The sequence below is a fragment of the Schistocerca piceifrons genome, chromosome 2 (assembly GCF_021461385.2).
Source record: "Schistocerca piceifrons isolate TAMUIC-IGC-003096 chromosome 2, iqSchPice1.1, whole genome shotgun sequence".
In the NCBI taxonomy this organism is placed as follows: domain Eukaryota; kingdom Metazoa; phylum Arthropoda; class Insecta; order Orthoptera; family Acrididae; genus Schistocerca; species Schistocerca piceifrons.
Window position 1 is genome coordinate 25,745,722 of NC_060139.1, and position 13,883 is coordinate 25,759,604.

Below are 13,883 nucleotides of genomic sequence, written 5' to 3' on the forward strand. Positions count from 1 at the left end.
TTACAAAATGAGGTACAAAAGAAATCCAAGCTCAGTTCGACTCGATGCCAGCTGGATCAGAGACGGAGGCGGCAGCACAGTGTACTAAATTTCATCCTACGGGTGGCGCACGAAAAGTGTTACCATTTTGTTTTTGAATATAAACTTTATTATCAATACAATCTGAAAGGAACATATACTACAATGAAGAGCCGTCCATGGAGATTTGTTCTAACTCAGCACATGTTCAATATGTCCACCATTTCGTTTCCTAACTTCCTTCAAATGAACACTGAAGTTAGTGATTACCCTACGGCACTTGTTTTCCGTAATTTCACTGCAAGCTTGAAGAATAAGTCTTCTGAGCTCCATTAAATCATTTGGCCGTTTCGGGAAAAGTTTTTCCTTTAGGTACCCCCAAATAAATAAGTCACATGGATTGAGGTCTGGACTGATGGGTGGCCACTTTTGTCCGTCATTGAAGCGAACTGGAAACCTGAGTGAAATGATCCGCATGTCTAAATGCTCGTGTAAAAACTCCAACACAGTGTTTGCAGTATGTGGCCTTGCTCCATCTTGCATGAACCACTGCGTGTTGAAGGGCAAGGAAGTAGCAAGAAGCTGTGGAATGAAGCTATTGCGAAACATGCTCAAATAACGCTCGCTGTTCCCAGTTTCTTCAAAGAAAAAGGGTCCAATAAGTCCGTGACTGGAAATTGCTGCCCACACTGTAATCCTCGGAGCATAATGTTGTCGTTCATGACGCACTTGTGGGTTTTCAGTGGCCCAAAAGCGTACATTTTGCTTATTAACCACACGTCTAAATGAAAATCCGCCACGTCTGAAAACCAAACGTTGTTGAGAGTTTCTTCCCTATCCTCCGTCCACTGTGCAAACAGGAGTCTCTGATGCTTGTGCTCTTCAGTGAGCTTCTGTGCACAGCTCATCTTGTATGGGTACATATGGAGGTCACTTTTAAGAATGCGTTGAACGGAGCGTCTGGATATTCTCAGTTGCACTGCTGCCTTTCAACACGATTTCCCGGGACTTCTCCGTGCAGCAACTCGTACCGCTTCAATATTCTCCGGCGAACAAACAGGCTCAGGCCGAGGTCGCTTCGCTTCCAATACTATTCCTTCCTGTACAAATTTATCGTACAACCTGTGGATGGTCTTCTTGCAAGGGACCCATCGTGTGTTAAACTGTTGTCGAATACGCCTCTGAGTCACAGCAAGGCTTTTCGTTTCATGAAAAAGTAACACAATTCCCGATCGTTGCTGTGTCGTCAGTCTTCCATTGTCAGCCATTGCTGCTTACTAGTCTCCTAGCGGCAGTATCATGAATTACACGTCATGTCGTAACTCATTTGTTTTCCAAGCTCTGCTGGTACTGCTGTAGAGATCCCAGCGGGATATCTAATGTGTGTCGTAAATTGTGAAAGAAACAGTTGCTAACACATTTCGTGCGCCACCCTGTATGAATAACACCGAAACCAGGTACAAGCGTAAATCAGGTATTCTTCCCACTATTCTGAATAAAAACGATAACGAAATTTCATTTATTTTGTATCTCTTTCGGTGTTCTGTGTTTAATGGCCAGCAGCGTACAAAGGCACTCGGGAATGGAGCCAAGGCGACACTGTCCAGCGAGTTTTCTATCTTGGGTTCTTAAGCTGAATTTTAGATAAAAATCACAATACGTGAAAGTGAACATTTAGTAGAGAAGACACAAAATTCGTTAACTTTGATTGCGATATTGGTTAAGATACTGCGTCCATTGAGGACATGACGCAATACGGAGGTGCCTTGTGTAGACAATGAATGTACAGCAGGTTCCACGTGGTGGGCGGGGCTCCCGCTTAGCGTGTCAGGGTGTGGTGTGTGGGTGGGTGTGCCGGTCTGGCAGCATCCTGGGGAGTGGCTGGCTTCCTGCGGCGTGTCTCTGCCGCTACCTGCTGCGCCTCGGCGCCATCTGTCCTGTCTTAACGGTGCCGCCCACGTCCCAGATAACACTGCTGCTGACAGCTCGTTGTCCGGCCATGCCTTATTGCGGCACAGTTGATTTTCGTAATGGCTGAATGTGTGCAGCTACTCTTGTCACTCCCCCATATTAGTCCTGTGCATTACATTCACAATTCAGTGACTGCGTAACATTCATTACACATTGTTGCTTAACAATGACAAACTGGACGGTGCCCTTGTTGCCCTAATGAGGCGGCCGGCCGAAGTGGCCGTGCGGTTAAAGGCGCTGCAGTCTGGAACCGCAAGACCGCTACGGTCGCAGGTTCGAATCCTGCCTCGGGCATGGATGTTTGTGGTGTCCTTAGGTTAGTTAGGTTTAACTAATTCTAAGTTCTAGGGGACTAATGACCTCAGCAATTGAGTCCCATAGTGCTCAGAGCCATTTGAACCTAATGAGGCCGTGTGCAATTAGGGTGAACTTTTGCACTTCAAAGCAAGCATATAGAGGATGGAGAAAACGTGCTCTCATAAGACCTGAGCGTACATGCTGATTACTACAGAAATCGGAGCGTTTGTATGCCGCCTAACCCTATAAAAACTGAGGTGGCAGCGTTCAACCGCAACAACCGCTTAGCAAACCAGCCGCTAAAAGTCAACTTCTGTAACAAAACAATGGAGAACAGCTATCACGCTTAGTATCTGGGAATCGATTGCATCCTTCTCTATTTATTACTCGCCTCACGTCTCTTGCAGAGATGTAAAAGACCAGGAGGAATATTATCAGGAAACTAAATGGAACTTTTTGGGGTGCCCAAGCTGACATTCTTCAGACGGTTACCTCTTCTCTTGTATATTCTGTGGCTGAATATCGCGTACCAGTACCGGTATGGACGAATGTGCATGTCCGAGAGGTGGATGTTCACCTGAACGATAACGTGACAATCATAACGGGCACCGTGAGGTCAACTCCCCTGCCTCGGCTGTCTTCTTTCAGTGACGTTACTTCACTACACTTGAGACGACAAGAAGCAGTGACCAGTGAGTAGGAAAAGATTGATAACTTAGTTTTCTCCAAGGCTACCTGTCCAGGAAATTGTGCTCAATCCACCCAGCACGCGTCTCTAAGTCAACAAAGATATTCCGGACAGCTCGAGAGATGAAGCCAATGAAGACTATAGGTGTGCAGAACGAGACATGGAGAAACAACTCCAGCATACGTGCATCAAGCTTGCAACTGCCTAGAAGAACCTGGTGTCGAGAGAATCCGCTTTGCACACAAAAAAAAATGACACTGAGCACTATGGGACTTAACTTCTGTGGTCATCAGTCCCCTAGAACTTAGAACTACTTAAACCTAACTAACCTAAGGACATCACACACATCCATGCCCGAGGCAGGATTCGAACCTGCGGCCGTAGCAGTCGAGCGGTTCCGGACTGAGCGCCTTAACCGCTAGACCACCGCGGCCGGCCTTTGCACACAGGAGAACCAAGTCCTTCATGTACATATGCGGATTTTCGGACACCCCAATGTGTGACCTTGAAGCTTACAGGAGACCATTGACAGCATTGTACGGGAGTGTCCCAAGAGGTTTTTCTGTGGAGACTTGAAGGATGTCAGCAATACCTCTCAATAACATTGGGATGGAAAACTCTCTTGACACCACTCTGTGAAGTCAGTTAAGAGCAGAGCTCTTGCATATTCGTTTTGTACATCATTGTGTTAATATTTATGTCAATTGCATGTATATATGGGATCTCCTGTCTACATGGTAGACGCTCTATCCATCTGAGCCACCGAGGACATAGATGAGCAGGAGATCCTGGGTTCGAGTCCCGGTCTGGTCACACATTTTCGGCTGTCCCCATCGAGGTATATAAACAACACCTGTATGCAACTGAGGGTTTCAATTAATTACCATTTATTCTAGAGAAGCTGCACGGTAATCAGTGTTATCTGTTCTTTCGAGATCAGTTTCTATCTTCATATATAGTTAAAGGCTACCCGGCCATTGCCCTTCGTCTGTGCGAATACGCACAGGTTTCCCCAATCATTACGGGAATCGTCACTTAGTTGGTGCGAGTAATGAGTGGATGGGCAAATATCTATTAGGTACATTACGTATGTAGATTGTGGACAATTGGGAATGTGGGTTTCACGGGAGGCGTGCAAGTGATAAGTCCCTGCTGTCGCGCTATTAATCTGTGTCCTCTGTGGCTCAGATGGATAGAGCGTTTGCCGGGCTCGAGTCCCGGTCGGGGTACACATTTTCGGCTGTCCCCATCGAGGTATGTCAACAACACCTGTTGGCAGCTTGAGGGTTTCAATTAATTATCATTTATTCTAGAGAAGCTGAACGGTCATCAATGGTATCTGTTCTTTCGAGAACAATTACTATCTTCATATATAGTAGAAGTAATTGGTCTGTACTACATTAGACGAGCCAGTACTGAAACAGTCATAAACATATATTTTGCAAATTACACAACACTTCTTATTCATAAAATACAGAATTAAGCTCGGAGTTTCAATTGAAACATAAACCATCGTGTAGATTACATACGAATATTTACTGAACACACAGGCGTTTCTTGCCCATCTTTATACGTATTTCTAAGGAACTGTACAGTTACCACGGATATCTCCTCTCCCGAAGTTCTGTAAGTTCATCAAAAATATTCACATTTCAGCTGTAGAGGCTAATACACCGACATCCATTTGAGGTACGCATTTCGTTCACAAAATAAGCACGCAGGTCAAAAGGCTCTGAGCACTATGGGACTTAACATCTGAGGTCATCAGTCCCCTAGAACTTAGAACTACTTAAACCTAACTACCCTAAGGACATCACACACATCCATGCCCGAGGCAGGATTCGAACCTGCGACTGTAGCGGTCGCGCGGTTCCAGACTGTAGCACGCAGGTCACCGAAGTATTAAATCATTACATGCTGGCCGGCCGAAGTGGCCGTGCGGTTAAAGGCGCTGCAGTCTGGAACCGCAAGACCACTACGGTCGCAGGTTCGAATCCTGCCTCGGGCATGGATGTTTGTGATGTCCTTAGGTTAGTTAGGTTTAACTAGTTCTAAGTTCTAGGGGACTAATGACCTCAGCAGTTGAGTCCCATAGTGCTCAGAGCCATTTGAACCATTACATGCTGTTTTCTTCAGTTCATCGCAAAGAGAAATAGTGACTGTTGTATGATTAAGTTAATTCGAAAGCGTACGGGAAGAGTATGGGGAACCTGTAGTATGCACGTGTTTATACTCTGTGTGGAAATAAAATTGCAAGCAAACGTTTTGTAACTGGACCGTCTGACTGTTGAACGCGACAGCACCGGCGACCCTTTTAACTGTGAGTCGCCACGCCGTTGCTTCTCACGCCGGCAACCGTGGGTCGGACGAAAACGAAAGTGGCGTCCCCTAGAGTGCACGCAGCCCGCCACACAGCCGCAGTGAAAGGCGCTGCCTCTCCGTTGCACGGACGACCTTCAGCGCCCGAGTACCGCTCGCGCCCTAGCCGCCGAACACCTAACTGATGTTTCACAAGGCGCACGCTCGCAAACCTCAGCCTGCATATTCTGCCGCAGTGTAACGGACATCTCGACTGTTTCTGGATTCATTAGGGCCTACGGAAATTAAATAATTCAGTTCTGGTCTGTAGTTCGTAGAGAATTATTACGAAGCACCATACTGCCTTCAGCTACGGCCCTACTTTACACAGAAACTCATAAACACGATGGGGTATGCAGTGTACTTAGTCAGCAGAAGTCTGTACTGATTCGTGTCATAGGGCATTTATGCTAGAGAACTTTATCGGGTAAAATGTGTTCTAACAAGGGAACCTCCCCATCGCACCCCCCTCAGATTTAGTTATAAGTTGGCACAGTGGATAGGCCTTGATAAACTGAACACAGATCAATTGAGAAAACAGGAAGAAGTTGTGTGGAACTGTGAAAAAATAAGCAAAATATACAAACTGAGTAACCCATGGGCGACATAGGCAATATTATGGAGACAGTTACGTCACGAGCGCCGTGGTCTCGTGGTAGCGTGAGCAGCTGCAAAAGGCGAGGTCCTTGGTTCAAGTCTTCCCATCGAGTGAAAATTTTACTTTCTTTATTTTTGCATAGTTATTATCTGTCCGTTCGTTCATTGACGTCTCTGTTCACTGTAATAAGTTTAGTGTCTGTGTTTTGCGACGCATCGCAAAACCGTGCGATTAGTAGACGAAAGGACGTGGGGAACCGAAAACATTTGATCGCAAGGTCATAGGTCAACCGATTCCTCCACAGGAAAACTCATCTGATATATTCTATACGACACTGGTGACGGCATGTGCGTCACATGACAGGAATATGTTGTCGACCCACCTAGCTTGTACACTTGGCGAATGGGTAAAAAGATTCTTCTACCTTGCCCGATTTAGGTTTTCTTGTGAATGTGATAATCACTCCCAAAAAAGTGATGAAAACATAAGAGTTTGTCACATAAATTGAAAATAAAAAATTGAACTTTTCACTCGATGGAAGATTTGAACCAAGGACCTTTCGTTCCGCAGCTGCTCACGTTACCACGAGACCACGGCGCTCCTGCGTCTCCGATATCCTTGATGTTGCATATCTTCCCATGAAGTACTCAGTTTGTATTTTTGGTTATTTTTTCACAGTTCCACACAACTTCTTCCTGTTTTCTCAATTGATCTGTGTTCAGTTTTTCAAGGCCTATCCACTGTGCCAACTTATAACTAAATCTGAGGGGGGTGCGATGGGGAGGTTCCCTTGTAAGTAGGCCGAGAAGAGTAATAGGAATGGTGAACCTTACATTTCCTGGGAACTGCTGTAAAATGGTTGAATATTTTTTGAATTTACAACAGGATCATGAAAAGATATTATTACCACAGAAGAGAGCTACCAGCACAAATTATTGTGATATATCCCTGTATGGAATGGAGTTGACGGGTTTTCTATCTCCTTGCTAGTGATAAGCGGTGAAGGGGGTTGTTAGTGAGCGATCGAAAGTCTTTTGCAATTACATATTAACTGAATGGAAATTAACTGTTGAGAGGAAGGAGTCAAATAATTGATGACACTCAAATCAAATATTATTGGCTACTTATTTTATTAATCAATCATAGAGGTTTCAGTTACTACGGGAGGAGTTTAAAATTAATGTTGGATGCTACGGACGAGCCTGCTACATGGTCAACTCTATTTCACGCCTACACTACGAGAACTTCCACCTTTACTATTCGGGCCCGCGTCACACACTGTGGCGGCCCTTCGACTATCTACTAATCTTTGTTCACAGGAGCTGTTACAAATCACCTGGATCTTCTTTGTAGACTTGTAAACTAAATCGTAAACTTATTTTCAAAATTTAACTTTAACACTAAAATTCATTACTCACCAGGGGAACAAAAAATTTCGTAAGAACAGCGTTTACGCAAGGGAAAAATAGTTTATAGAACATGGGATGTTGCTGTGAGAAACATGAAACCTTTTCTTACTCTTTACACTTTTTGTGTATGTTATTTCCAATCATAACACATGTAACAAATCAGTATAAAACCATACATTTTTCTGTGTCGGTTTACGTAACAAGTGTTCAACATGCTTTCGCTCTCGTTTCATGCAGAGTCGTACACACCTTTTTTCAGTCTGAATGCCCCGAAATATCCCTGCATCTAGAAGCACCCGGCCTGCTCCACCATTTGAGTCAACTCGTTTGGCAGGAAACCGTTGATAAAAAGTGTATTTTATGCATGCACAAAAGAAGTAATCATGGAGAGTTAAATGTGATAACCTTGGTGACAAAATAAATGGCACTTCTCTACCAATCCACTGCCCCGGAAAAAAGTGATTGAAGGTATATATGGCAACTAAGTAAAAATGTAATGGAAGCCCCTCTTGCTGCAACAGCTTTGACAATTTGGTTTATCTGTCATCTGTTCACCTGGCTATACCTCGCAACCTTTTAGAGTGCGGCCGTGATTACCTCTCCCATTCCAGTGTTTCCCCTGGACCGTATGTTTTTTCACTCTCCTAGTGATTCCCAGCATTCATCTTTCCATTGCACACTGAGCAGTCATTAGTTTTGAATGGCTCTTCTTCATCTCTTTACATGGCTTTTGAGATATTACCACCGTATTCATTGAGATCTCCCAAAATATTTGCAACATAAAGCCTAGTTTGTGATATTGGTCCTCGACATTTTTTTGTTCTGTGTATCTTTCTTCATTATTTAAATAAAAACGCTGTCCTTAGGAGCCGTACAATTTTCAAATTTACTTGTTATTGGCCAATTTCGAATTTTTAGTCATTGTCAAGCAACCTCTACGTAACACGCCGCATGCAAATCGGTTCACTTGCCCGTATGTGGAGCCACTTGCAAACACTAACGTGATCCACACTTGGTACAGATCACGTGAGTGGTTATCAAGTTTAGTGCGCATAACTTGATCAGTGGTCAGAACCACGTTAGATTTTATAAGTGACCCCCACACGTGAGGTGTTGAACTGATCTGCATGCTACACGTGTTGTCACATGTTATGTAGATGTTGCTTGATAATGATTAAAAACTGGAAATTGGCAGATAATAAATAAATCTGAAAATTGTAAAGCCCATACGGAAAATTATTTAATTTGACAAACACATCGAGGATGTGGACGAATGGCCAAAAAACGTCCTTATCTGACTGCCCTAAGATAAAATTGATCGTCCATAGCGATGGTAATCTTTTATTTTGAAACACATTGGAAGCTAAGTTTTGAAAAACCATCCTTAACTTTTAAAATCTTTTCAAGTTATGTTTAAGTATTTTTCTGACAATCTACTCAGTGTCCTCAAAAATACATGACTCTGGCACCGTGGTTTCATTGTTAATTCGTACTAATTTATCTTAGAGATAAGGAGTATTTCGACCTTTTGCAACCGAATGCTTTATTTGCGTGTATCATACATGTTTAGCCTGTTAAGGCTAACCATCTTCACTGGTCAATAATATAAAAAACTAATTAATAATACAAGTAGTAATACGAGATCTGTATCGATCCTTGGGAGCCCATTTAAATTATCGAACTATTTGCAGTTATATGCTTATGTTGTTTTGAATTTACACTAATTTTTATATTCTTTTCATGTATCCCTGTGGGCACATAGTACGGGTTTCTTCCAACTGATGTCACAGTTAAACGTTCACTGTACATCTACACTGTAGCATATTGCACAGGGACTTTCTCACATCCTTTCGGTCTTATTAATGGATCGAGGGAGCGGCAGAGGATGAGAGCAGCGTAAGGTGCTGATGGTAGGCGTGGCATTCTACTTTCACCGTCTAAGACTTCCATAATCTTTCATCAGATGAGGACGACCATGTACAGCCTGCTACAGTATAGGTTATGTACAATGGAATATTTAAGTGTAACTTATGAATCGGAAGACACCTGTACTATGTACATCTACTACACACAGAAGAACACATGGGTACACGAAAAGGGCATAAAAGTTAATGTAAACCTAAAAGAGAATAACAATATATTTGTAAATATTTAGATAATTAAAATCAGCCGCCAAGATTCATTGCAGATCTCCTATTATATTTGTATAATTAAATAATTTTCTTTGTATTACGGACCAATGAAGATGCTTAGTATGAAGAGATGAAACATGTTCCCTACAAACATATAAAACATGCAGTTGCAAACACGAAATTTTTTAACTATCTACGTGATAAACCAATATTCAAATAACAAGTAAAGAAAAACTGCTGCAAATAATAATAATAAAATCGGTACTAGTTTGTTTTTAATATGCAGCTTTTCGAGTATACTTTCAAACTTGTTCTATTACGCTTTTTTATTCTCTAGATTTGAGGCAAACAATAATATGTCATCAGCAATACGAAGATGGTCCACGTGCGCTTCATTAACACACATTAATTCTTCATTTTTGCCAATATGACGATATGAAGACTTCCCTTAGAACTGTCTAACATTTTTTTCACTTTGTCTTAACAATTTTAGTGATCTAGTAAGAAAAATAAAAAAATAAACATGTCCTCGAGGTGAAATAGTTTAGCAAGTGATTTTTAGCAGTGTCAGGAGCGTTAAGCTACAGTTTGAAAGACGACAAGGAAGTACTAGTTGCGGGGACTAGAATACACAAGTACGCATACAGCCACCAAACTCACTGCTCTACAAAAATTAAGGACGAAACGGATAAAGTAACATAAGGTATGGGATGAGTTTCTCCGCAGAGTCGGCAAGGAAAGAATATATGGAAAACACTCTCAAGAATAAGGGACAGGATGGTAGTAAATCAGTTAAGACATCAAGGAATAGCTTCCGTGGTAGTGGAGGGAGCTGTAGAAGGCAAAAACTGTAGAGGAAGACAGAGATTGGAATACACCCAGGAAATAGTTGAGGTCGTAGGCTGCAAGTGCTACGCAGAGGTGAAGAGGTTAGTGCAAGAGAGGAACTCGTGGCGGGCTGCATCAAACCAGTCAGAAGACTGACGACTAAAGAAAAGATTAACAACTCAGAGTAAATTAATGTAAGTGTCTGAGCACGTTGTCAGAGGTCTCCCAGACGTGCACGGCAAGCTGCCCGAAAAGTGTGTGTGTGTGTGTGTGTGTGTGTGTGTGTGTGTGTGTGAGAGAGAGAGAGAGAGAGAGAGAGAGAGAGAGTGTGTGCGCGCGCGTGTGTGTGTTAATGGACGAACAGCTGCGCTGCGCTGTGGTGGTACTCTCCATTGCAACATGATCAAGATACGACGTCTGGATGACATTACACGGGGCAGAATCATCGGGATTTGAATGCAAATAATGTTTTTGAATAAAAGTGGCGTTTCTGATCGTCTCATCACGCATTTGTTTGCGTTCCCTTCTATACAGTACCAGTTATTTCTGTGTGTGATCTACGTTCCATCGAGATATGTTACTTGGCTATGACACATCACATGAAAGTTACTTCCGTCCTTAAGTTTTGCACACCAGTGTATGTAAGAAACATATCAGATTAGTTAGACTTGCATAGAACAGTAGCAGGCGACGGCGGCTGCACCAAGAGTTGCTGTTGTGTTTTACGAATCGGGTGGGCGTAGGGTGGAGGAAGGGGTGGGGGGTGAGGAGGAGGCGATCAGTGTAGCAGTATCGGTTTTGGGTTGTCTTGACATCTCGACAATTCCACAGTTTTAGCAGTAGAGGGTATCCCTATTATACGAGATTTTCTCTGAGTCCTGTTGTTCCTGTCTGCAGTCTATTAAGTGTTCCGTACTTCCAGAGTTCTCGTGGTGGTCGAGGACAAGTTCTTCTGATGATTCCATCCAAGTAAGATTTTTTGAAGTTGACCGTATGTGGGGTAGGTATCCGTAGCAATCTGGTGTACTGAAAAAGCTTTAGCATTTAGGTAGGCTATGCGATGCTGCATAGCCGGTATTTTTTGGACGCGGAGAACTTCTTTTTCTCTTTGTAAATAGCTGCCTCTCTTCGAATTGCTGGCGGAGGTAGTCCAAACAGGGGGCACATCTTGTGTGTAGGATCCAGACAGCCGGTGAAGAATCTGCCTTCCAGTTTCTTAGTGTAGAGGGATTTGTGCCGTAAGGACATGCTTCTATTGTAGGTATTTAAAATGCGAGGGGTAAAACTGCATACATCAACAAACCGTAAATACAGGCTCCCCATTCCTATGATGAAATGATAATTAAATCAAGACCCTAAACTGCCGACAGACGTTGATATACATCAACGGGGACAGTTGAAAATTTCTGCACCAACCTGGACTCGAACCCGGGATCTCCTACTTACATGGCAGACGCTCTATCCATCAGAACCACCGAGGGCACAGAGGATAGTGCAACTGCAGGTATTTATCCCCTGCAGGCTCCCCGTGAGACACACATTCTCGTTTTAATGTCCACACACTACATTCGTAGTACCCCTGCCCATTACACTCGTAACTCGCGGCAGAAAATCTTACGGACTCCCATAAGAGTTAGGGCAATGCGTGTGCATCCAGCACAGAAGAAGTAGGTCAATGGCCGGGTAGCCTTAATTATATATGAAGATGGTATCTGTTCGTGGCCACGCTGTCACTGAATGCCGTACGCCCCTACAATATCACAACTCGGCTGTACCTCACACCACAGATGCTGCAAGTGTGAACCTCTTCACGCCTGGGCGAGATAATGTTCCAGGCCTGTAATGAAACACGCGCTTTAATGAATTGGCTGGCGTGTCGGCGTTAGGCACAACAGCGTTTCTGCGCGGTAGTTTGGGGCCGCTAATATGTCAAAGCGGGCGGCCCTTTGGCGCTCTTCAGGCACACGGGTTCGGCAGCTAATGCGGTTTGCCGCCGCCGCCGGCGTGTACCTACCGGAGGGCGTTAACCCGCGGGCCGCCGCATTGCAGCCTGAGTATGCGCAGCCTGTTCCGGACTGTGTAGCGCTGACATGAAGAGTTTTCCCTGCCGCAGTCGCCGCTCGCAGCAGGGAATGCAGCAGTGGTTAATAAGCCGCGGGAATTAAGTCGGCACCTTTACCGATGTTCTCGTGCTGCGCTTGGCGCGAGGTCCTAGGCCATGTAAATGCTAATATCTGGTGCAAGGTGAGTCGTATGAATGCGTTAAGCGCTATATAATAAACGTTTTTCTTCTCCTGACTTCTTTATTTTATTTAATGCCACAGAATATCCTACTGCATTCTCTGTGCTTGTGCTCCACTGGGAATGTGGAACATTCCTACGGCACGAATAGCGTTCGCAGACCTGAATATCTCCACAAACGGAGAATATAGAATTTAAATTATTCCATAGCTTTTTATGCAGACTGCTTAGGAAATACACCATTTGATCAAAAGTATCCGAACATCTATGGGCATCTGTAGGCTCTATCCACCCTTCGTTTGAACACTTTCAATCGTTTCTAGAATTTAAATTTTCATTCTACAGCGGAATGTGCGCTGATATGAAACTTCCTGGCAGATTAAAACTGTGTGCCGGACCGAGACTCGAACTCGGGACCTTTGCCTTTCGCGGGCAAGTGCTCTACCGACTGAGCTACCCAAGCACGACTGACGCCCCGTCCTCACAGATACTGGCGGAATTAAAGCTGTGAGGATGGGGCGTGAGTCGTGCTTGGGTAGCTCAGTCGGAAGAGCACTTGCCCGCGAAAAGCAAAGGTCCCGAGTTCGAGTTTCGGTCCGGCACACAGTTTTAATCAGCCAGGAAGTTTCACTTTCAATCGTTCCTGAATGACTGTGGAGGAATGGCAGTTCGTTCTTTCTCAAGAATCGAAACCAGAGGTGGCGATGGACGCTGGGGTCTTGATCGAAGACGTCTTTCTAACTCATCCCAAAGGTGTTCCATTGGGTCCAGGTCTGAACTCCACACAGGTCAGCCCAGTTAAAGACTATTATTCTCCACCATTAAGTCACAGCCAGCCGCAGTGGCCGAGCGGTTCTAGGCGCTACAGTCTGGAACCGCGCGATCGCTACGGTCGCAGGTTCGAATCCTGCCTCGGGTGTGGTTGTGTGTGATGTCCCTAGATTAGTTAAGGTGGAGGTTCCAGTCCTCCCTCGGGCATGGGTGTGTGTGTTTGTCCTCAGGATAACTTAAGTTATGTAGTGTGTAAGCTTAGAGGCTGATGACCTTAGCAGTTAAGTCGCATAAAATTTCACACACATTTTTTTAAAGCTACATCTATGAACAATGATATTTGACTTCTCGGGTACAAATACGAAAAATCGGTGTTACAGCTTTTGGAAATTTAACCCTAAAGGGGATGAAGTAGGGGATGAGATGTTTCATGAAAATAGTTCATTATGAAAGCATTTTTAAAGCTAAATCTATGAAAATCTGAATGTGGCTTCTCAGTTAGAAATAAAAAGAAATACGGTTTCACTGTTTTTGGAAATTCAACCCCTATGAGGATGACACAGGAGATGAAA

At 44.0% G+C, this 13,883-nt stretch overlaps 1 protein-coding gene across 2 annotated transcripts in view; it reads left to right on the top strand.

Annotated features, from left to right (window-relative positions):
• LOC124776992 (brain-specific angiogenesis inhibitor 1-associated protein 2-like) overlaps positions 1-13,883 on the top strand; it is an 886,269-nt gene that overhangs the window by 555,279 nt on the left and 317,107 nt on the right. The gene's annotated exons all lie outside the window — the stretch shown is intronic.